The sequence below is a fragment of the Panthera tigris genome, chromosome X (genome assembly GCF_018350195.1).
Source record: "Panthera tigris isolate Pti1 chromosome X, P.tigris_Pti1_mat1.1, whole genome shotgun sequence".
Taxonomy (NCBI): domain Eukaryota; kingdom Metazoa; phylum Chordata; class Mammalia; order Carnivora; family Felidae; genus Panthera; species Panthera tigris.
The window spans coordinates 69,747,605-69,773,020 of record NC_056677.1 but is presented as its reverse complement, the minus strand read 5'-3'; the positions used below and the strand labels follow the sequence as shown (position 1 = coordinate 69,773,020).

The 25,416-nt window shown below is 37.0% G+C and overlaps 1 protein-coding gene and 1 pseudogene across 4 annotated transcripts in view; one reads left to right on the top strand and one right to left on the bottom strand.

The window, feature by feature from the left end:
• The window catches only part of LOC102968110, a 449,421-nt gene that overhangs the window by 294,953 nt on the left and 129,052 nt on the right, over positions 1 to 25,416 (bottom strand). The gene's annotated exons all lie outside the window — the stretch shown is intronic.
• LOC102968407 overlaps positions 10,797 to 25,416 on the top strand; it is a 29,210-nt pseudogene continuing 14,590 nt past the window's right edge.

Sequence of the window (25,416 nt, the reverse complement as noted above, 5' to 3'; positions counted from 1 at the left end):
AAGAGAGAGACAAACCAAGAAACAGACTCAACTATAGAGAATAAACTGATGATTACTAGAAAGGTGGGAGAGAGGAAGGGTTCAGTAAGTGATGGGGATTAAGGAGTTTGCTTGTGATAAGCACCAGGTGTTGTATGGAAGTAATGAATCACTATATTGTACACCTGAAACTAATATTACACTGTAGGCTAACCAACTGTAATTTAAATACAAAGTTGGAAAGAAAAAAATTAATGAAAATATTATTACATGGTATTTATTTTCTTCCTTTTCTAGCACAGATTACTTGTAAGATCTAAACTATAGTCATTTACACATGATCATTAACTTCTAAAAATGTCCATATCTTACCATTTATCCACTTTTTTCTCTTTCATATATTGCCTTTATGATAAGATTATTGGCTACAATTTTATGCTTCTGTTTTAAAATTTCTTTCATCTCTTAGTAGTAAATAATGCCATCTCATTAGTTTTCCTTTTCAGACATGAGGATGCATCTTTTCCTTTTTTTGGTGCAAAACTAAGGTGACTTTATTAAAGCAGAGACACAACCCATGGGCAGAAAGAGATGTGTTATAAGTGTGAGGGGTGATTCTTTTATATACTATGGAGTGGGGGAGATAAAGAGGAAGTTTCTTAAAGGGATTTTCATATGCTAAAGAAGATTTACAGATTACTGGAGGCCTAGCTGTTGTCAAGCTAAGGTTGTTTTTCCCTCTCGCAAGTCATTAACATTAAGACAGTAGGGAGTTCCTGGAGAAATGTTAATTTTTCATTCCCCTGGGAATAAAGAACCAGTCCCTAAACACACTTCTGTACACACATTTTAAAATCAAATTCTTCCTTCCATGAATATCTCTGGTGTGTTAGATCTCTAACTCACAAAAATATCACATTTCATTTAACCATTCTTTTATTTTACATTTTATAGCAAACTATGTATTTTTAAATATTTTACCCAATATTTCTACTTTGTGCAGTCTTTTATAAGTCTTTAGGTAGCTATCTACTAGTCTTTATATTTCTGGAATGTATAAATTCAATAAAGTCAATCCATGAGTTTTTGTCTCACCATATCCCCCACATCCAGAAGAATGTCTCACATGTGGAAGGAGTCAAAAGAATGTATTTACTGAGTGAATGAATGAAGGCTAACGTAAACGTAAAGGATCAGGAGTCTCGTTATCTAGTACTGCCAATTCCACTACCTAACTCTGTATTTTTGAAATTTTAATTCCAGTATAGCTAATGTGAGAAATAAGCCCACGGACCCAATCAAAGAAGGGATGCAGAGATTCAGAGCACAGTGAAATGAAGCTTTAATCAACATTCTTGCAAGAGCAGGTATCTGATGGACAGGCATACTATGGGCACTTATAGTAAACAATTTATCTCTTCGTGTGCAAGTCCCTCCCCTAATTCCTCACTGCCTGAGTACTTCAGAGGTTACAGACTTACCCAGATGTCGCCTATGCCCATGTAAGGCAAAAAGTAGTCTGACTGGAACAAATATACATTCCCTGATGTGATGCAGAGACTTTCAGTCCCTCTTTTGTTCTTCAGCGCATGCTCATTGCAAAACCCACAAAAATAAGCCCATGAAATCGAGGGGAAAAACCAGGAATTGAAGGATTTAAAGATTTGGAACTCCATTGTTGGGGAGTGGGAATCGTACATATTTCCAGTAGGAAATATTGTTAACTACACAGCACAGCTTTTATTTGGTATTTCTGAAAATGAATCATCTCCCTTATTTCTCACAGTTAACATACGGTGTTATATTAGTTTTGGGTGTACAATATAAAGATTGAACAATTCTATATGTTTATTGCATTATTTACAACAGCCAAATTATGGAAGTAGCCCAAGTGTCTGTCCATCAATAGGTGAATCTATAAATAATATGTGGTATATACTAATTTTGAGCAAATGATTTAACCACTGCATCTCAGTTTCCCAGTCTGTCAAATAGAAATAACAAACTCTAAAATATTATTGACATAATGTAGAGGAATAATGGGAAAAAGAAACAATATTTGAAAATCATTTTAAAATACATAGTGTATAATAACAATGTACATACATCTCCATTATTGTAATATATTTTGTATCCCATATTTGATGTAGCATTCAAAAGGAGACACTAGGTATTAAAGATAATTCTTTTCTGATAAGCGTTTACTTAACAAAAATAAAATGATTTTGAAAACTGTCTCCCTATACTCTCTTCAGAAGCTCACTGTGACATGCCACTGGAGTGTTTAATTTATATTCAGTATAGGTCATTTTAAATTCTGATTCTGTATTCTGATCAATTACCAGTGAACCATACCTTAACATATTATAGTTTGACATTTTCTTAGCACTTAATGAATCTTTTCATTATTTTGTATCCATTTTAATGGATGTTTAATGAAAACATAAAAAAAAAAAAAACAGTGAACCCAGAGAATAATTGTGGGGGATAAGCTTAGGAATCCCCTGGGGCTTACACCAATGGGTTAAGAAGTCATAAAGAAATACAAAGTCATAAAATGCTCACACCCAAGTTTGGGTAAACCAGATTGGCACTCCAAGATAGGGGGGTGCAAAGACACCCTGAGAATAGGGAAATACAAAGGTGCCAGGAATAGGGAGTTGCAAAGGTACCCCAAAATAGAGAGGGGATGCAGAGCCCACAGAATAGAGAGGGAGAGGCAAAGGCCAAAATAGGAGCAGCGCAAAGGTGCCCAATACATAGGTATATGAAATAAACAAGACTATATATTCAGGATGGAAGCACCCCCAATTTAGTACTATAGCAGAAAAGCTCCCTTCATAGGAGAATAAGGCCAGGTTAGGTAAATTGGTGGACTATGGACCTCTGTGCTGCAGGCAAAGCAGCCCAAAGCAGAGAAGGTTAACCAAATAAAAGGTGCCTTATTAACCCTGAGGTTATTCCCCCTGTCTCATCCCCTAGGCTAGCAAAGATAAATAAGCACAGCGCCTCATGTGTGCCATTAACAACCATCGACCCATCTGCCCGGCAGCCAGATTTTGTTTTCTATTGACCCAAACCCCACACACTGTATATCTTCAAAACCCCCCTTTTCCCTCATGTCCCCAAGTTAATGATCCTAGTTTGTCTCTTTGTACACACCCACCATGTTTGTAAGCCTTCTGAGCTGAATAAATATGGGGCAAGGACCCTTATTTGGGGCTCTTGTCTTTTCCCGGACATTAGCCATCTTTCACTTTAATCCTGGGTCTGCTCTTTTGTTGGACAAAAGAGAACTTTAGAGTCTACAACAAATAATCATTATTGTATTTTTTTTCTTGTTGATTGAGAAGCCACTTTCTGAGTATGTCACCTTTATTACAGTTGTGTATCCACTTCAAATTCCCTGAAAGACACATGAACTAAAACTATCACATGAACTATCTAAATATAAGGCATACCTCATTATATTGTGTTTCTCTTTATCACATTTTATTTTTTATCTATTTATATATTTATTTATTATCACATTTTAGATATTGCATTTTTTAATATATATTAAAGGTTTATGGCATCCAGCAAGTCTATTGACATCAGTTTTCCAACAGCATTTGGTTATTTCATGTCTCTGTTGCATTTTGGTTATTCTTGCAATTTTTCACCTTTTCATTTTTATTATAATTGTTGTGGTATCTGTGATCAGTGACCTTAACTGATACTATTGTTTCAGGGGGTCATGAACCACACCCACACAGGACAGCAAACTTAATTAATAAATGTGTGTATTCTTACCACTCCATCAACCAGTCATTCTCCCATCTCTTTCCCTCTCGTCTAGCCCTCCTATTCTTTGAAACATAACAATATTGATGTTAGGCCAGTTAATAACACTACAATGGCCTCCAAGTGTTCAAGTGAAAAGAAGAATTGCATGTCTCTTACTTTAAAATCTTTAAAAGTTTAAACTTAGTAAAGAATTCATGCCAAAATCTGGGATAGTTTGAAAGAAAGTCCTCTTGCACCAGTTAGCCAAGTTGTGAATGCAAAGGAAAATTTCTTGAAAAAAGAATTAAAAGTGCTACTCCAGTGAACACAAAAATTATAAGAAAGCAAAACAGCTTTATTGCTGATATGGAGAAAGTATTAGTAGTCTGGACAAAAGATCAAACTAGCTACAAATACCCTTAAACCAAACCCTAATCCAGAGCAAGGCCCCAATTCTTCAATTCCATGAAGGCTGAGAGAGGTGAGGAAAGTTTAGAAAAAAAAAAAAGTTTGAAGCTAAAAGAGGTTGGTTCATGAAAATTAAAGAAGCATTCTCCATAACATAAAAGTGAAAGTGAAGTATCAAGTGCTGCAGAGAGTTATCCAGAAGATCTAGCTAAGATAATTAATGAAGCTAGCTACACCAAACAGATTTTCAATGTAGGTGACACAGCCTTCTATTGGAAGATGACATCTAGGATTTTCATAGCTAGGAGGAGAAGTCAATGCCTAGCTTCAGAGGACACGCTGACTCATTTACCATTCCAAAAATCCTAAGGCTCTTAAGAATTATACTAAATCTATTTTTCTTGTGCTCTATAAATGGAACAACAAAGCCTAGATGACAGCATGTTTGTTTATAACATGGTATGCTGATTATTTTAAGCCCACCATTGAGAACTACAGTTCAGAAAAAAAAAATCCTTTCAAAATCTTACTGATTGTTGACTATGCACCTGGTAAATCAAGAGCTCCTATGGAGATATACAAGACTGATGTTGTTTTCATGCCTGCTAAAACAATTTCCATTCTGAAGTCCATGAATTAAGGAGTGATTTTGACTTTCAAGTCTTTATGTAAGAAACACATTTTAAGGCCATAGCTATCATAGATAGTGTTTCCTCTGATTGATCTTGGCAAAGTAAATTGAAAAACCTCCTGGAAAGGATTCACCATTTGAGATGCCATTAAGAATATCAATGATTCAAAAGAAGAGTTCCAAATAGCAACATTAACAGGAGTTAGGAAGAAGTTGATTCCAATATTCCTTAATGACTTTGCCAGGTTCAAGACTTCAGTGGAGGAAGTATCTGCAGATACGGTAGAGATAGCAAGAGAACTGGGTAGAATTAGAAGTGGAGCCTGAAGATGTCAATGAATGGCTGCAATCTCATGATCAAACTTTGACAGATGAGGAGTTTTTTATGGATGAGCAAAGAAAGTGTTTTCTTAAGATGTAATCTACTCCTGTAAAGAATTTCCCAAACAAAAGTTAAAAGAATTTATGACCACTAAACCAGGGTTATAAGAAATGTTAAGGATGACTCTGTGAGTGTAAAACAAAAGCCATGAGAAAAATAGAAAGTACAAAAGCAAAAAAAAAAAGTATACCTGCAAATATCTTCCAAGAGAAGCACGAAAGAAAAAAAAAAGAAAATATATCAAATATCAGAAATGAGGAGGGGAGACGAGTAAAGAATAGGTTCAAAATTAAGCAACCATCAGCTTAATATAGACTGCTATATGCAAAATATATTATATACAACCTGAATGGTAACTATAAATAAATGACAGTAATAAATATGCAAAATATAAAGAGTAAAGAATTCAGGTATATCATTAAAGAAAACCAGCAAATCGTGAAAAAGAGGAGAAGAAAGGATGACAGAAAAACTACAAAACAACCAAAAAAAAAAAAAACAACAACGAACAAAATGGAAATAAATACATATCTACTGATAATTACTTTGAATGAAAATGGACTAAATGCTCCAATCAAAAGAGATAGGGTGACAAAATGGATAAAAAAATACAAGACCCATCTATATGCTCTCTACAAGAGACTCGTTTCAGACCTAAAGACACCTGCATGTTCAATGTGAAGGAACAGAGAATTACTTAACATGCAAATGCATGCCAAAAGAAATCTTGAGTAGCAATACTTATACTAGACATGATAGACTTTAAAACAAAGTCTAAAAGTAGACAAAGAAGTACACCATGTAATAATACAGGGGACAATCCAACAAGAAGATATATCAAGTGTAAATATTTATGCACTCAAAATAGGAGAAACCACATTCATAAAACAGTTATAAACAAATGTAAAGGAACCAACTGATAATAACACAATAATACTAGGGGACTTTAGCACCCTATTTACATTGATGAAAATATCATCCAAACAGAAAATCAACAGGGGAGCAGTGGCTTTAATTGACATACTGGAACAGATGGATTTAACAGATATATTCAGAACATTCCATCCTAAAACAGCAGAATACACAATGTTTTGAGTACCCAGAGAACATTCTCCAGAACAGATCACATACTAGGCCACAAAAGAAGCCTAAACAAATTTAAAAATATCAAATACATACCATGAATCTTTTCTGACCACACACTATGAAACAAGAAATCAACCCCAAGAAAAAAGTCTGGAAAGAATGCAAATACAAAGTGTTTAAATAACATACTACTAAACAATGAATGGGTCAACCAAGAAATCAAAGAAGAAATCAAAAATTACATGGAGAGGGCACCTGGGTGGCTCAGTCAGTTAAGCATATGACTCTTGGTTTCAGCTCAGGTCACGATTTCATATTTCATGGGATTGAGACCCATGTTGGTCTCTGTGCTGACAGTGCATAGACTGCTTGGGATTCTCTTTCTCCTTCTCTCTCTTCCCCTACCCTACACATGCACTCTCTCTCCCTCTCTCTCTGTCTTTCAAAATAAATAAATAAATATTTTTAAAAATTACATGGAGAGAAGTGAAAATAAAAACACAACTGTCCAAACCCTTCAGGATGCAGAAAATGTGGTTCTAAGACAGAAATTTATAGCAAGACAGGAATAACTCAAGAAATAAGAAAAATATCAAATAAACAACCTAACTTTACACTGACAGGAGCTACAGAAAGAACAACAAAACCCAAACCAGCAGAAGGAAGGAAAGAATAAAGATTGGAGAAAAAAAAAAAACAACAACCAAAAAAACAAACAAGACCAAAAAAAAAAAAAACCAGTATGGAAACTAAAAGAAAAATAGAATCCGTCAATCAAGCCAGGACCTGGTTCTTTGAGAAGATCAACAAAATTTATAAACCTGTAACCAGACTAATCAAAAATAGAAAAAAGGTAGAGAGAGAAAGTACTCAAATAAACAAAATCACCAATGAAAGAGTAGAAATAACAACCAATACCACAGAAATACAAACAATTGCAAGAGAATGTTATGAAAAATGACAAATTAGACAACCTAGAAGAAACCAATAAATTCCTAGAAATATGTAAACTACCAAGACTGAAGCAGGAAAAAAATAGAAAACTTGAACAGACTAATTACCAGCAAGGAGACTGAATCAATAAAAACAAAACAAAACAAAACTCCCAACAAACAAAAGTCCAGAAGCAGAGGGCTTCACAGACAAATTTTATCAAACATTTAAAGGACAGTTAATAACTATTCTTCTCAAACTATTCCAAAAAAATAGAAAAAGGAAAGCTTCTGAATACATTCGATGAAGCCAGTATAACCCTGATACCAAAACCAGATAAAGATAACCACACAAAAAAGGGAACTACAGGCCAATATCTCTGATGTACATAGACTCAAAAATACTCAACAAAATACCATCAAAACAAATCCAATGGAATGTTAAAAAAAATCAATCAATATGATCAAGTGGGATTTAATCCTGGGATGCAAGAATAGGTCAGTATTCACAAAATAATAAATATGATACATTACATCAATAACAGGAAAAAACATATTATCATTTCAATAGAGACAGAAAAAGCATTTGACATAAGACAACATCCATTCATGATAAAAACCATCAACAAAGTAGATAGAGAGAAACATTGCTAATCACAATGGAGGCCACATATAAAAAACCCACAGAAAACATTATACTCAATAGGAAAAACTGAGAGCTTTCCCCTAAGGTCAAGAACAAGAAAAGCAAGTCCACTCTCATTACTTTTATTCATAATAGTTCTGAAAGTACTATCCACAGCAAACAGACAATGAAAAAAATATGTGTCCAAATTGGTAAGGAAAAAGTAAAACTTTCACTCTTTGCAGATGGCATGATACTCTATATAGGGTATCTTAAACACTTCACCAAAAAACTACTAGAACTGATATAGAATTCAGTGAGTCTCAGGATACAAAATGCAGAAATTTGTTGCAGTTTTATACATTAATATTGAGGGAATATAAAAAGAAATTAAGAAAACAATACTATTTACAACTGCACCAAAAACAATAAGATACCTAGGAATAAACCTAACCAAACAGGTGAAGTACTTGTATTCTGAAAGCTAAAAGTTATAACATTGATGAAAGAAACTGAAGATGACACAAAGAAATGGAAAGACATTCCATGCTCATGGATTAGAAGAACAAATATTGTTAAAATGTCTATACTACCCAAAGCAATCCACACATTTAATGCAATCCTTATAAAAATATCAATAGCATTTTTACACAGAACTAGAACAATCTTAAATTTTATATGGAGCCACAAAAGACTGTGAATAGCTAAAGCGATTTTGAAAAAGAAAAGCAAAGCTGGATGTATGACAATTCTAGATTTCAAGTTACTATTACAAAGCTGTAGTAACCAAAACAGTATGGTAGTGGCACAAAAATAGACCCAGAGATCAATGAAATAGAATAGAAAACCCAGAAATAAACCAACAACTATATGGTCAATTAATATTTGACAAAGCAGTAAAAAATTGGTAATGGGGAAAAGATAGCTTCTTCAATCAATGGTTCTGCAAAAACTGCAGCTACATGCAAAATAATAAAACTGGACCACTTTATTACACCACCCAGAAAATAAACTCTAAAGGGATTAAACACATAAATATGAGACCTAAAACCATAAAACTCCTAGAAGGGAGCATAGGCAGCAATGTCTTTGACATTGACCATAGCAACACTTTCTATGTATATCTCCTGAGGCAAGGGAAATAAAAGCAAAAATATACTATTGGGATTACATTAAAATAGAAAGCTTCTGCACAATGAAGGAAACAAACAATAAGAATAAAAGGCAACCGAAGGAATTGGAGAAAATATTTGCAAATGATATATTGGAGAAAGGGTTAGTATCCAAAATATATAAAGAACTGATACAATTCAACACCCAGAAAACAAATAATCCAAAATGGGCAGAAGACATGAACAGATATTTTCCCAAAGAAGACATACAAATGGCTAACAGACACATGAAAAGATGCTCAGTATTATTCATCATCAGGGAAATGCAAAACAAACTACAGTGAGATATCACCTCACACCTATCAGAATGGCTAAAATCGAAATGAAAAGAAAAGACAGGTGTTGGCAAGGATGTGGAGAAAATAGAACTCTCTTGTACTTTTGTGGGAATACAAACTGGTGCAACCACTGTGGAAAACAGTATGGTGGTTACTCAAAAATTTAAAAATACAAGCACCCTATGATCCAGTAATCACACTATTGGGTATTTACAAATAATATGCAAAAACACTAATTCAAATGAATACAATCCCCCCTATGTTTATTTACAGCAGCATTATTTACAATAGACAAATTATGGAAGTATACCAAGGTCCACTGATAGATGAATGGATACAGAAGAAGTGGTATACACAATGGAATATTACTCAGCCATGAAAAAAAAATAAAATCTTGACATTTGCAACTACAATGATGGAGCTAGAGTGTATAATGCTCAGTGAAATAAGTTAGTCAGAGAAAGGAAACAAGTACCAAATGTGAAATTTCATATGTGAAATTTAGTGAACAAAAAAAAGGTGCAAAGGGGAAAAAAGAGAGAGGGAGAGAGAGAGAAATAGACTCAACTATAAAAAACAAACTGATGATTACCAGAGAGGAGGTAGGTTCAGGGATGTGTGAAATATGTGATGAGGATTGAGGAGTGCAATTGCCATTATGAGCACTGGGTGATATATGGAACTGTCAAATAACTATATTGTACACCTAAAACTAATATAACACTGAGTGTTAGTTATACTGGAATTACAATAAAAATTTTTAAATGTGGTGTACCCAAAAATATGTTACAATCTACTCCTGGGTGTGATGCTGTGAATATTGTTGAAATGACAATAAAATATTTAAAATATTACATAAACTTAGTTGATATAGCAGTGGCAAGGTTTCAGGGAATTGACTTCAATATTGAAAGAAGTTCTGTGGGTAAAACGCTATCAAAGATATTGCATACTATAGAAAAAAAATTTCATGAAAGGAAAAGTCAATTGATGCAACAAACTTCATTATTGTCTTATTTTAAGAAATTGCCACAGCCATTCCAAACTTAAAAAGCTGATCAATCAGCAGCCTTCAACACTGAGGCAAGATTCTCTACTTATAAAAAGATTATGACTTGCTGAAAGCTCTGGTGATTATTAGCATTCTTTAGCAATAAAGTATTTTAAATTAAAATATGTACATTGTTTTTAAGACATAATGCTATCGCACACTTAATACAGTATAGTGCAAAATACCTTTCATATGCAATGGGAAACCAAAGCATCTATTTGACTCACTTTATTGTGATATTTGCTTTATTGTAGTGGTCTAGAACCAAACCCCCAACATCTTCCAGGTATGTCTATAGGACGTAGTGAGTTTTAAATATAATTTATTTCCAATTCAGTAGGTGGGAGCCCAAGTACAATGTATTGTTTTACACTTAACGTTGGGCTGAGAACCAGAGCAAGTATTAAGGAAACTGCTATAAGTAAACACAATCCAAAACATTCAACTTCCTAGAGTGGATTGTACTAAAGCCATCAAAAATCAGCAAATGGTGCTTAATCAGGAAACAGAAGTGTTTGTAGATCTAAGCATTGAGCCTATGCAGCCATCAAAATGTGAGTGAGAATAGTTCTAAGGAGCAAATGTAGGCCAAATATGTTCTATAGAAGAAATTGATATAATGACAAGAATTGATTAATGTAAGTAAGAAAAAAAGTAACATGTAAAGAAGATATGGATTAAGAGAGAATCGAGGAGTCTGAGAATGTCCTGGTGTCTGGTCAGGTGGTGGGGCCTGCTCGGTTTATAAAAATACAGCCTTGATGGAGTGATATCCACAAGATGGATGAACAAGGTGTCCTTCACTCATATACCACTTCATCAATTATTTTATATACATCCACGGACAAGATTGCCTTTATGGGAGTTTTGTGATGCAGACAGAACATTATGAAACCCAGGTCAATCCAGGACCTACAAGAGTCATATTGAGGAGGCAAAAGGCAGGCTCACACCCAGGTGGTGGACTCATCAAACATAGTTCTGACTTGAGACACAGAATTAGCTTTTTATACCCCTGAGGACTTGGCTAAAGCTGTATTTACCTTTGGTCTGGGCAACAGTACCATATGCTAAGGGGTCAGAAGGAATCATGCCCATCTGTGCTTTGTGTAATAGGTATACAGACGTTGGTCCTGGGTGTGGATCCTGAAGTGGCTAGTGAACCAGCTCCAGTCCCTTTTGGCTTCAGTCTGAAAGCCCTGGAGGTAAGCTCACCAAATTCAATCTAAATGTAGATTCCATAATGGCTCTAGACACCTCTAGCTGCAGTCTGCAAACAGTCCTGGTAGCACCTAGTGAGAAATATTCCTAGTTGTAACCCCAGAGATCTTGAAATGGCCCTATACTTTGCTCTATCCCCATCAATACCACAGTCTACCAACAGACATGCCAGCCATGAGACCAGGCAGGAGACACTCATGTATGCAACCCTGGAGATACTAGAAAGGTCCAGATACATGGCTCTAACCCCCTTCCAGACACAATCTACCAGCATTCCTGTTAACCCAGAGACCCACTGGGAGACAATCTTGTCTGAAAGCCAGATCCTAAAACGGGCCTTATACCTGGCTCCAGCCACAGTCCACCAGCAGACATGCTGGCCCAGGGACCCAGCAAGAGATATACTGGTTTGTTTCCCCAAGGATCCTAAAAGGGTCCCCTATTCAGCTCTGTCCCCTACTAGCCACAGTTCATGAGTAGTAATGTCTCAGGAACACAGTGAGAGACACTCCTGTCTATGCTCCTGTAGATCCTGAAAAGAGGCCTAAACTCAGTAACAACCCCTCTCAGCTTCAGTCTATGAGCAGTCCTTATAGCATAAGGATTAAGCGGGCGATGCACATGTATATTCCTCAGGAGTACATGAAACAGACCTCTACTAGGCTCCAGCCCCTCCAATTATAGTCAGGGAACAGTCATGCCCACCTTGGGAAATATTCAAACCCATGTCTCAAAAATATTGAGGTTTGCAAACCTCAATATTGGTTGTGAAACCTGAAACAGCCACAGGGCTCAGTTCCAGACCTTCTCAACCATAGCTTAGGGCCAGTGCTGCCCATGCAGGTATCCATAGAATGACCAGAAACAGAGTCCCTCCCAGGGATTTAGCAGGAGTCACAAATGTCTGCACATCTGGTAATAGGCCCATTCTCTGAGGACCCAGCTGTTGGCCCTGAAGCAGATCCTTGTCCCAGTGCCACCCTACTGAACAATGTACTAAAGGTACACTTATCTACCCAGGGACATAATCCATGCTATTCAGAGCCCCTGGTAACAAGCTTAATCAATGGTGGAATGCACTGTAGACCTAGAGACAGTTTCATAATTAGCTCCAACACAGTGCAACTGTGAATCTGGAGATAATGGTATCAGAAGGGGGAACTAACAGGAGGTCTTTACCTATGGACCAGTCTTAGAAAGTGCAAAAGGTGGGAGGAGCCAAGATGGCAGAACAGCATGGAAGCTTTTTGTTGTGTCTCACATTCATGAAATACAGCCAGACCAACACTAAACCATCCTACACACCTAGAAAGTTATTGGAGGATTAACACAGCAATATGCACAACCTGAACCACAGAATTCAGCAGGTAAGTGGTGCAGAGAGCCGAACTTGGGGAATGAGAAGCTGCAAAAGGTAGGGAACCCCTTTTGTGGGCAGAGAGAGGATGGAGACTGAGGAGGGGAGCATACCGGAAAAGCACCCCTCCCCAAAAGCAGCTGGAGAGAAAGTGGAAAATTGGAAACAGCCACAGAGACTAAACTAAAAAGGGATAGAGGAGAAAGGAGAAAGGAGAGGGTTTAAATTCCATTAAGACTGTGAACAAGGGGAGTGCAAAGGCTGCAACTCTGCAGCTCGATACCTGGCAGTGCTCTGTTGGGAAGGGCAAATCCCCAGGAAGAGTGGGGTCTGAGAGGTTCTCGAGCCACACAGGGACAAGCGGTTCCACTGTTGGAAGGACATTTGGTAAGACTGTTGAAGCCACCTGGTCCCAGCAGACCCCAGAAGGCGACCACATTCCTTGGTGCTGGGGCAAGGTCTTTGAGGGTGAAGCCTGGTACCAGATGTGTGTTGTGATTTTCCATAATCCCTGAAACGCTGATGCTACACTGTCTCATGAACTTTTGCTGGGGCGGGCTGGCACCTGGCCACAGTCTCGGGACACCGGCAACAGCAGGGTCCAGCGGGCATTCCTGGGTGCAGCTGACATTTGGTCATTGCTCATTTGGCCATTGCTCGGTGAGACCCTCCCACAGAGGGGTAAACGACTCAAAGCTGCAGTCCTTCAGAAGTAGGGGGCCAGGGAAAGCAGCTGCATCTGAGACAAAACTTGGGAGAGAGGTACTGCCTGGGGCCTGGTCATGGAGAGTGAAAAAGCAGGGGATGGACAAGAGCTGAAGACAGGACCAGTGCACGATTGCTGATCCAAGACAACAGACTGGGTAGCTGGGTGGTGCCATTTTCACTGCTCCCACGCATGCACATAAGCACCTATGAGCACTGCAACAATCCACCCCAGTAGGCTAGCAGGGCCATCTAGTGGAGAGTGGAGCTGTTACACTGAGCCCCACCCAACTGGGCCAACATCGCTCTTCAAGAACACAAGCCTCACAAGCCGGCTTAGCTTATGGACTATAAAGGGCTACATAGACTGACTTCTAGGGGAAAACAAAGCAATTTCAGTCCTACTTCAATCTGTTAGCAGGTTCATCTATTCAATTTTTTCTTTTTTTTTCCTTTTTCCTTTTTCTCTTTTACATTTCTTTTCTTTTTCTTGACTAAAGAAAGAGAAAAAATCATTTTTATTTTCAATTTTTATTAAATATATCTGTCTTTAATTTTTATTACTATATTTTTTACTTTTGTGTACATTTTCTCAAATTCTACTTTACTTCCATCATTTGATTTTAGTCTACTTGAGTAGACTAAATTTTCAAACAATTTCCTTTTTTTCTTTTTCTTTTTTTGTCTTTTTCATTTCTTTTTCTTGAATGCAGAACGAGAAAAAATTCATTTTTACTTTTGATCTCTTTTAAAAATATTTTTATTTAACTTTTATTACTATATTTTTGCTTTTATATAATTTTTTTCAAATTCTAACTGCCATCATTTTATTTTAGTCTACTACAGTGTATTCACTTTTTCAAATTTTCAAATGATTTCTTTTTTCTTTTCTTTGTTTTTTTTCTTTTTGTTGCTTTTCTTTTTTCTTAAATACAGAAAATGAAAAAATTCATATTTATTTTTAGTTTTTATTAAAATATTTTTCTTTAATTTCTTTCTATTATATTCTTTACTTGTGTATATTTTTTCAAATTCTATTTTACCCCCATCATCTCATTTTAGTCTACTTCAGTGTATTTATTTTTTCAAATTTTCAAATGATTTCCTTTTTTTTCTTTCCCCCCTTTCCTTTTTTTCTCTAATCTGTCAAACTACTTTAAACACTCAGACCAAAACACACATAGGATCTAGCATCATCTATTTGACTTTTTTTTTTTTTAATTTTTTTCTTCAACGTTTTTATTTATTTTTGGGACAGAGAGAGACAGAGCATGAACGGGGGAGGGGCAGAGAGAGAGGGAGACACAGAATCGGAAACAGGCTCCAGGCTCCGAGCCATCAGCCCAGAGCCTGACGCGGGGCTCGAACTCATGGACCGCGAGATCGTGACCTGGCTGAAGTCGGACGCTTAACCGACTGCGCCACCCAGGCGCCCCTATTTGACTTTTGTGAGTATGCGTGTGTTTTAATTTTTAATTTTAATATTTTTTACTTTTAATTTTTAATTACAATTTTTCTACCTACTTAATTCCTTTCGTCCCTTCAAAATGACAAAATGAAGGAATTCACCCCAAAAGAAAGAGCACAAAGAAATGACAGCCAGGGATTTAACCAACACAGATACAAGCAAGATGTCTGAACAAGAATTTAGAATCATGATAATAAGAATACTAGCTGAAATCGAAAATAGATTAGAATCCCTTTCTGCAGAGATAAAATAAGTAAAAAAATAACCAGAATGAAATAAAAAATGCTATAAATGAGCTGCAATCACGGATGGATGCAGCGGTGGCAAGGATGGATGAGGCAGAACAGAGATCCAGCAATATAGAGGACAAACTTATAGAGAATAATGAAGCAGGAAAAAAAAGGAGGGAGATTAAAGCAAAAGAGCACGATTTAAGAATTAGAGAAATGAGTGACTCATTAAAAAGGAACAAAAACAGAATCATAGGGATCCCAAATGAGGAAGAGAGAGAAATAGGGATAGAAGGGTTATGTGAGCAAATCATAGCACAAAACTTTCCTAACCTGGGGAAAGACACAGACATCACCATCCGGGAAGCACAGAGGACCCCCATTAGATTCAAAAAAAACCAACCATCAACAAGGCATATCATAGTCAAATTCACAAAATACTCAGGCAAGAAGAGAATCATGAAAGCAGCAAGGGAAAAAAAGTCCCTAACCTACAAGGGAAGACAGATCAGGTTTGCAGCAGACCTATCCACAGAAACTTGGCAGGCCATAAAGGAATGCTGGGATATATACAGTGTGCTGAATCAGAAAAATATGCAGCCAAGAATTCTTTATCCAGGAAGGCTGTCATTCAAAATAGAAGGAGAGATGAAAAGTTTCCCAGACAAACAAAAATTAAAAGAGTTTGTGACCACTAAACCAACCCTGAAAGAAATTTTAAGGGGAACTTGTTGAGGGGAGAAAGGATATATATATGTAGAAAGGATATATATATGTGTAGAAATGTCCTTAGAAAGGACCAGAGAACACCACCAGTAACTCCAGCTCAACAAGTATCATAATGGCAATAAATCCATATCTTTCAGTACTCACTCTAAACATCAACGGACTCAATGCTCCAATCAAAAGTCATAGGGTAACAGAATGGATAAGAAAAGAAGATCCATCTATATGCTGTTTTAAAGGAGACCCACTTTATACCTAAAGACACCTTCAGATTGAAAATAAGGGGATGGAGAACCATCTATCATGCTAATGGTCCACAAAAGAAAGCCGGAGTAGCCATACTTATATCAGACAATTTAGACTTTAAAATAAAGACTGTATCAAGTGATGCAGAAGGGCATAATATCATCATCAAGAGGTCTATAGACCAAGAAGACTTGACACTTGTAAACATTTATGCGCCAAATGTGGCAGCACCCAAATATATGAAGCGATTAATCACAAACATAAAGAAATTCATTGATAGTAATATCATAATAGTAGGAAACTTCAACACCCCACTCACAGCAATGGACAGATCATCTAATCAAAAAGTCAACAAGGAAACAATGGCGTTCAATGACACACTAGACCAGATGGACCTAACAGATATATTCAGAAAATTTCATCCTAAAGCAGAATACACATTCTTCTCCAGTGCACATGGAACGTTCTCCAGAATAGACTATATACTATGACAAAAATGAGCCCTAAGGAAGTACAAAAAGATTAATAACATACCATGCATATTTTCAGACCACAACACTATGAAACTCGAAATCAACCACAAGAAAAAATTTGGAAAGGTACCAAATACTTGGAGACTGAAGAATTTCCTACTAAGGAATGAATGCACTAACCAAGCAGTTAAAGAGGAAATTAAAAAGTATATGGAAGTCAATGACAATGATAATACTATAAACCAAAACCTCTGGGACGCAACAAAGGCCATCCTAAGAGGAAAGTATATAGCAATCCAGGCCTTCCTAAAGAGGGAAGAAAGATCTAAGCTATACAATCTAACCTTATGCCTTAAGGATCTGGAAAAAGAATGGGAAATAAAACCCAAAAGCAGAATTAGACAGGAAATAATAAAGAATAGAGCAGAAATTAATGCTATTGAAACAAACAAAACAAACAAAACAAAAACAGAACAGATAAATGAAACCAGAAGCTGGTTCTTTGAAAGAATAAACAAAATTGATAAATCCCTAGCCAGTTTGATCAAAAAGAAGAAGGAAAGGATCCAAATAAATAAAATCAAAAAACAAAGAGGAGAGATCACAACCAACACAACAGAAATGAAAACAATAAGAGAATATTATGAGAAATTATATGCCAATAAAATGGGTAACCTGGAAGAAATGGACAAATTCCTAGAAACATATACACTACCAAAACTGAAACAGGAATAAATAGAAAATTTTCACAGACCCATAACCAGTAAGGAAATCAGATTAGTAATCAAATATCTGCCAAAAAACAAGAGTCCAGGGCTACATGTTTTTCGAGGGGAATTCTACCAAACATTTAAGGAAGGGTTAACACCTATTCTCTTGAAATTGTTCCAAAAAGTATAAATGGAAGGAAAACTTCCAAACTCTATGAAGCCAGCATTACCTTGATTCCAAACCCAGACAGCGACCCCGCTAAAAAGGAGAACTATAGACCAATTTCCCTGATGAACATGGATGCAAAAATCCTCAACAAGATATTAGCTAACTGGATACAACAATACATTAAAAAAATTATTCACCACAACCAGGAGGGATTTATACCTGGGATGCGGGGCTGGTTCAATATCCGCAAAACAATTAACGTGATTCATCACATCAATAAAAGAAAGGACAAGAACCATATGATCTTGTCAATAGATGCAGAGGAAGTATTTGACAAAATACAGCATCCTTTCTTGATACAAACACTCAATTAAGTAGGGATAGAAGGTGCATACCTCGAGATCATAAAAGTCATATATGCATGACCCAACTCTAATATCATCCTCAATGGGGAAAACTGAGAGCTTTCCCTCTAAGGTTAGGAACAAGACAGGGATGTCCACACTCACCACGGTTATTCATCATAGAACTGGAAGTCTTAGCCTCTGCAATCAGACAACACAAAGAAATAAAGGCATCCAAATCAGCCAGGAGGAGGTCAAACTTTCACTCTTTGCAGATGACATGATACTCTATATGGGAAACCCAACAGATTCCACAAAAAAAACTGCTAAAACTGATTCATGAGTACAGCAAAGTTGCAGGATATAAAATCAATGCACAGAAATCGGTTGCATTCCTATACACCAACAATGAAGCAACAACAGAAGGAGAAATCAAGGAATCGATCCCATTTACAACTGCACCAAAAACCATAAAATACCTAGGAGTAAATCTAACCAAAGAGGTGAAAAATCTATATGCTGAAAACTATAGAAAGCTTATGAAAGAAATTGAAGAAGACAGAAAAAAATGGAAAAAGATTCCATGCTCCTGGAGAGGAAGAACAAATATTGTTAAAATGTCGATACTACCCAAAGCAATCTACATATTCAATGCAATCACTATCAAAGTAACACCAGCATTCTTCACAGAGCTAGAACAAATAATCCTAAATTTTGTATGGAATCAGAAAAGACCATGAATAGCCAAAGCGATCTTGACAAAGAAAACCAAAGCAGGAGGCATCATAATCCTGGACTTCAAGCTATATTACAAAGCTGTAATCATCAAGACAGTATGGTACTGGCACAAGAACAGACACTCAGATCGATGGAACAGAATAGAGAAATCAGAAATGGACCCACAAACGTATCGCCAACTAATCTTTGACAAAGCAGGAAAGAATATCCAATGGAATAAAGACCGTCTCTTCAGCAAGTGGTGCTGGGAAAACTGGACAGCGGCATGCAGAAGAATGAACCTGGACCACTTTCTTACACCATACACAAAAATAAACTCAAAATGGATGAAAGACCTCAATGTGAGACAGGAAGCCATCACAATCCTCGAGGAGAAAGCAGGCAAAAACCTCTGATCTTGGCCTCAGCAACTTCTTACTCAACACATCTCCAGAGGCAAGGGAAACAAAAGCAGAAAGGAACTACTGGGACCTCATCAAAATAAAAAGCTTCTGTACAGTGAAGGAAACTATCAGCAAAACAAAAAGGCAACCGACAGAACAGGAGAAGGTATTTGCAAATGACATAGCAGATAAAGGGTTAGTACCCAAAATCTATGAAGTACTTGACAAACTCAACACCCAAAAAGCAAATAATCCGGTGAAGAAATGGGCAAAACACCTGAATAGACACTTCTCCAAGGAAGACATCCAGATGGCCAACCAACACATGAAAGACTGTTCAACATCACTCATCATCAGGAAAATACAAATCAAAACCACAATGAGATACCACCTTACACCTGTCAGAATGGCTAACATTAACAACTTAGGCAACAACAGATGTTGACAAAGATGCGGAGAAAGAGGATCCATTTTGCATTGTTGTTGGCAATGCAAGCTGGTGCAGCCACTCTGGAAAACAGTATGGAGGTTCCTCAAAAGACTAAAAATAGAATTGCCCTACAACCCAGCAATTGCACTACTAGGCATTTATCCACAGGATACAGGTGTGCTGTTTCGAAGGGACACATGTACCCCCATGTTTATAGCAGCATTGTCAACAATAGCCAAAGTATGGAAAGAGCCCAAGTGTCCATCGATGGATGAATGGATAAAGAAGATGTGGTATATCTATACACAGTATTACTTGGCAATCAAAAAGAATGAAATCTTGCCATTTGCAACTATGTGGATGGAACTGGGGAGTATTATGCTCAGTGAAATTAGTCAGTCAGAGAAAGACAAAAGCCACAGGACGTCACTCATATGAGGACTCTAAGAGACAAAACAGGTGAACAAAAGGGAAGGGAAGCAAAAACAATATAAAAACAGGGAGAGGGACAAAACAGAAGAGACTCATAAATATGGAGAACAAACTGAGGGTTGCTGTAGGGGTTGTGGGAGGGGGGATGGAGTAAATGGTTAAAGAACATTAAGGAATCTACTCCTGAAATCATTGTTTCAGAATATGCTAATTTTGAAGTAAATTTTTAAAAATAAAAAATAAAATAAAATAAATGAAACTGCAAAAGGTGTTTGATACCTCAAATGCAAATACACTAATGCAAAGCTACATAGATCACAATCAGGCAAATGTGACACCACTAGAAGAAACTAATAAAACTTCAGTAACCAACACTGAAGATATGGTGATCTATGATTTGTGTGACAAAGAATTCAAAGTAACCATCTTAAATTAATTCAGTGAAATGCAAGAGAACACAGACAACTGAATGAAATCAGGAAAACAATAAGCAAACTGATAATTTTAATAAATTAATATAAACTATAAGAAGGACCAAATAGAAATCCCAGAGCTGAAGAACACAAAGACAGAACTGAAAATTTCAACAGACAGCTTCATTAACAGCCATGATCATACAAAAGGATCAGTGAAGTTGAAGACAGACCATTTGAAATTATCTGGTTAAAGAAACAAAAAGAAAAAAAAATAACAGAAAAGAGTAAGAAAGATTGCATGAATTATTAGACACCATAAAGTGAATAAAGAATCACATCATGGGAATCTCAAGAGAAGTGGAGGCATAAAGCTTTTTTATTTATTTATTTATTTTTTTTCCCTGAAATCCTTAATAGTTTTTTATTTTTTTTATTTTTATTTTATTTATTTTTTTAATATATGAAATTTACTGTCAAATTGGTTTCCATACAACACCCAGTGCTCATCCCAAAAGGTGCCCTCCTCAATACCCATCACCCACCCTGCCCTCCCTCCCACCCTGCTCTCCCTCCCACCCCCCATCAACCCTCAGTTTGTTCTCAGTTTTTAACAGTCTCTTATGCTTTGGCTCTCTCCCACTCTAACCTCTTTTTTTTTTTTTTTCCCTCCCCCATGGGTTTCTGTCATGTTTCTCAGGATCCACATAAGAGTGAAACCATATGGTATCTGTCTTTCTCTGTATGGCTTATTTCACTTAGCATCACACTCTCCAGTTCCATCCACGTTGCTACAAAAGGCCATATTTCATTTTTTCTCATTGCCACATAGTATTCCATTGTGTATATAAACCACAATTTCTTTATCCATTCATCAGTTGATGGACATTTAGGCTCCTTCCATAATTTGGCTATTGTTGAGAGTGCCGCTATAAACATTGGGGTACAGGTGCCCCTATGCATCAGTACTCCTGTATCCCTTGGATAAATTCCTAGCAGTGCTATTGCTGGGTCATAGGGTAGGTCTATTTTTAATTTTCTGAGGAACCTCCACACTGCTTTCCAGAGCGGCTGCACCAATTTGCATTCCCACCAACAGTGCAAGAGGGTTCCTGTTTCTCCACATCCTCTCCAGCATCTATAGTCTCCTGATTTCTTCATTTTGGCCACTCTGACTGGCGTGAGGTGGTATCTGAGTGTGGTTTTGATTTGTATTTCCCTGATAAGGAGCGACGTTGAACATCTTTTCATGTGCCTGTTGGCCATCCGGATGTCTTCTTTAGAGAAGTGTCTATTCATGTTTTCTGCCCATTTCTTCACTGGGTTATTTGTTTTTCGGGTGTGGAGTTTGGTGAGCTCTTTATAGATTTTGGATACTAGCCCTTTGTCCGATGTGTCATTTGCAAATATCTTTTCCCATTCCGTTGGTTGCCTTTTAGTTTTGTTGGTTGTTTCCTTTGCTGTGCAGAAGCTTTTTATCTTCATAAGGTCCCAGTAATTCACTTTTGCTTTTAATTCCCTTGCCTTTGGGGATGTGTCAAGTAAGAAATTGCTACGGCTGAGGTCAGAGAGGTCTTTTCCTGCTTTCTCCTCTAAGGTTTTGATGGTTTCCTGTCTCACATTCAGGTCCTTTATCCATTTTGAGTTTATTTTTGTGAATGGTGTGAGAAAGTGGTCTAGTTTCAGCCTTCTGCATGTTGCTGTCCAGTTCTCCCAGCACCATTTGTTAAAGAGACTGTCTTTTTTCCATTGGATGTTCTTTCCTGCTTTGTCAAAGATGAGTTGGCCATACGTTTGTGGGTCTAGTTCTGGGGTTTCTATTCTATTCCATTGGTCTATGTGTCTGTTTTTATGCCAATACCATGCTGTCTTGATGATGACAGCTTTGTAGTAGAGGCTAAAGTCTGGGATTGTGCTGCCTCCTGCTTTGGTCTTCTTCTTCAAAATTACTTTGGCTATTCGGGGCCTTTTGTGGTTCCATATGAATTTTAGGATTGCTTGTTCTAGTTTCGAGAAGAATGCTGGTGCAATTTTGATTGGGATTGCATTGAATGTGTAGATAGCTTTGGGTAGTATTGACATTTTGACAATATTTATTCTTCCAATCCATGAGCAGGGAATGTCTTTCCATTTCTTTATATCTTCTTCAAATACCTGCATAAGCTTTCTATAGTTTTCAGCATACAGATCTTTTACATCTTTGGTTAGATTGATTCCTAGGTATTTTATGCTTCTTGGTGCAATTGTGAATGGGCTCAGTTTCTTCATTTGTCTTTCTGTTGCTTCATTGTTAGTGTATAAGAATGCAACTGATTTCTGCACATTGATTTTGTATCCTGCAACTTTGCTGAATTCATGTATCAGTTCTAGCAGACTTTTGGTGGAGTCTATCGGATTTTCCATGTATAATATCATGTCATCTGCAAAAAGCGAAAGCTTGACTTCATCTTTGCCAATTTTGATGCCTTTGATTTCCTTTTGTTGTCTGATTGCTGATGCTAGAACTTCCAGCACTATATTAAACAACAGCGGTGACAGTGGGCATCCCTGTCATGTTCCTGATCTCAGGGAAAAAGCTCTCAGTTTTTCCCCGTTGAGGATGATGTTAGCTGTGGGCTTTTCATAAATGGCCTTTATGATCTTTAAGTATGTTCCTTCTATCCCGACTTTCTCAAGGGTTTTTATTAAGAAAGGGTGCTGGATTTTGTCAAAGGCCTTTTCTGCATCGATTGACAGGATCATATGGTTCTTCTCTTTTTTTTTGTTAATGTGATGTATCACGTTGATCGATTTGCGAATGTTGAACCAGCCCTGCATCCCAGGAATGAATCCCACTTGATCATGGTGAATAATTCTTTTTATATGCTGTTGAATTCGATTTGCTAGTATCTTATTAAGAATTTTTGCATCCATATTCATCAGGGATATTGGCCTGTAGTTCTCTTTTTTTACTGGGTCTCTGTCTGGTTTAGGAATCAAAGTAATACTGGCTTCATAGAATGAGTCTGGAAGTTTTCCTTCCCTTTCTATTTCTTGGAAGAGCTTGAGAAGGATAGGTATTATGTCTGCTTTAAATGTCTGGTAGAACTCCCCTGGGAAGCCATCTGGTCCTGGACTCTTATTTGTTGGGAGATTTTTGATAACCGATTCAATTTCTTCGCTGGTTATGGGTCTGTTCAAGCTTTCTATTTCCTCCTGATTGAGTTTTGGAAGAGTGTGGGTGTTTAGAAATTTGTCCATTTCTTCCAGGTTGTCCAATTTGCTGGCATATAATTTTTCAAAGTATTCCCTGATAATTGTTTGTATCTCTGAGGGATTGGTTGTAATCATTCCATTTTCATTCATGATTTTATCTATTTGGGTCATCTCCCTTTTCTTTTTGAGAAGCCTGGCTAGAGGTTTGTCAATTTTGTTTATTTTTTCAAAAAACCAACTCTTGGTTTCGTTGATCTGCTCTACAGTTTTTTTAGATTCTATATTGTTTATTTCTGCTCTGATCTTTATTATTTCTCTTCTTCTGCTGGGTTTAGGCTGCCTTTGCTGTTCTGCTTCTAATTCCTTTCGGTGTGCTGTTAGATTTTGTATTTGGGATTTTTCTTGTTTCTTGAGATAGGCCTGGATTGCAATGTATTTTCCTCTCAGGACTGCCTTCGCTGCATCCCAAAGCGTTTGGATTGTTGTATTTTCATTTTCGTTTGTTTCCATATATATTTTAATTTCTTCTCTAATTGCCTGGTTGACCCACTCATTCGTTAGTAGGGTGTTCTTTAACCTCCATGCTTTTGGAGGTTTTCCAGACTTTTTCCTGTGGTTGATTTCAAGCTTCATAGCATTGTGGTCTGAAAGTATGCATGGTATAATTTCAATTCTTGTAAACTTATGAAGGGCTGTTTTGTGACCCAGTATATGATCTATCTTGGAGAATGTTCCATGTGCACTCGAGAAGAAAGTATATTCTGTTGCTTTGGGATGCAGAGTTCTAAATATATCTGTCAAGTCCATCTGATCCAATGTATCATTCAGGGCCCTTGTTTCTTTATTGACTGTGTGTCTAGATGATCTATCCATTTCTGTAAGTGGGGTGTTAAAGTCCCCTGCAATGACCACATTCTTATCAATAAGGTTGCTTATGTTTATGAGTAATTGTTTTATATATCTGGGGGCTCGGGTATTTGGCGCATAGACATTTATAATAGTTAGCTCTTCCTGGTGGATAGACCCTGTGATTATTATATAATGCCCTTCTTCATCTCTTGTTACAGCCTTTAATTTAAAGTCTAGTTTGTCTGATATAAGTATGGCTACTCCAGCTTTCTTTTGGCTTCCAGGAGCATGATAAATAGTTCTCCATCCCCTCACTCTCAATCTAAAGGTGTCCTCAGATCTAAAATGAGTCTCTTGTAGACAGCAAATAGATGGGTCTTGTTTTTTTATCCATTCTGATACCCTATGTCTTTTGGTTGGCGCATTTAATTCATTGACATTCAGTGTTATTATAGACAGATACGGGTCTCGAGTCATTGTGATGTCTGTATGTTTTATGCTTGTAGTGATGTCTCTGGTACTTTGTCTCACAGGATCCCCCTTAGGATCTCTTGTAGGGCTGGTTTCGTGGTGACAAATTCCTTCAGTTTTTGTTTGTTTGGGAAGACCTTTATCTCTCCTTCTATTCTAAATGACAGACTTGCTGGATAAAGGATTCTCGGCTGCATATTTTTTCTGTTTAGCACACTGTAGATATCGTGCCAAGCCTTTCTGGCCTGCCAAGTTTCAAAGGAGAGATCAGTCACGAGTCTTATAGGTCTCCCTTTATATGTGAGGGCACGTTTATCCCTTGCTGCTTTCAGAATTCTCTCTTTATCCTTGTATTTTGCCAGTTTCACTATGATATGTCGTGCAGAAGATCGATTCAAGTTACGTCTGAAGGGAGTTCTCTGTGTCTCTTGGATTTCAATGCCTTTTTCCTTTCCCAGTTCAGGGAAGTTCTCAGCTATAATTTGTTCAAGTACCCCTTCAGCACCTTTCCCTCTCTCTTCCTCCTCTGGGATACCAATTATGCGTA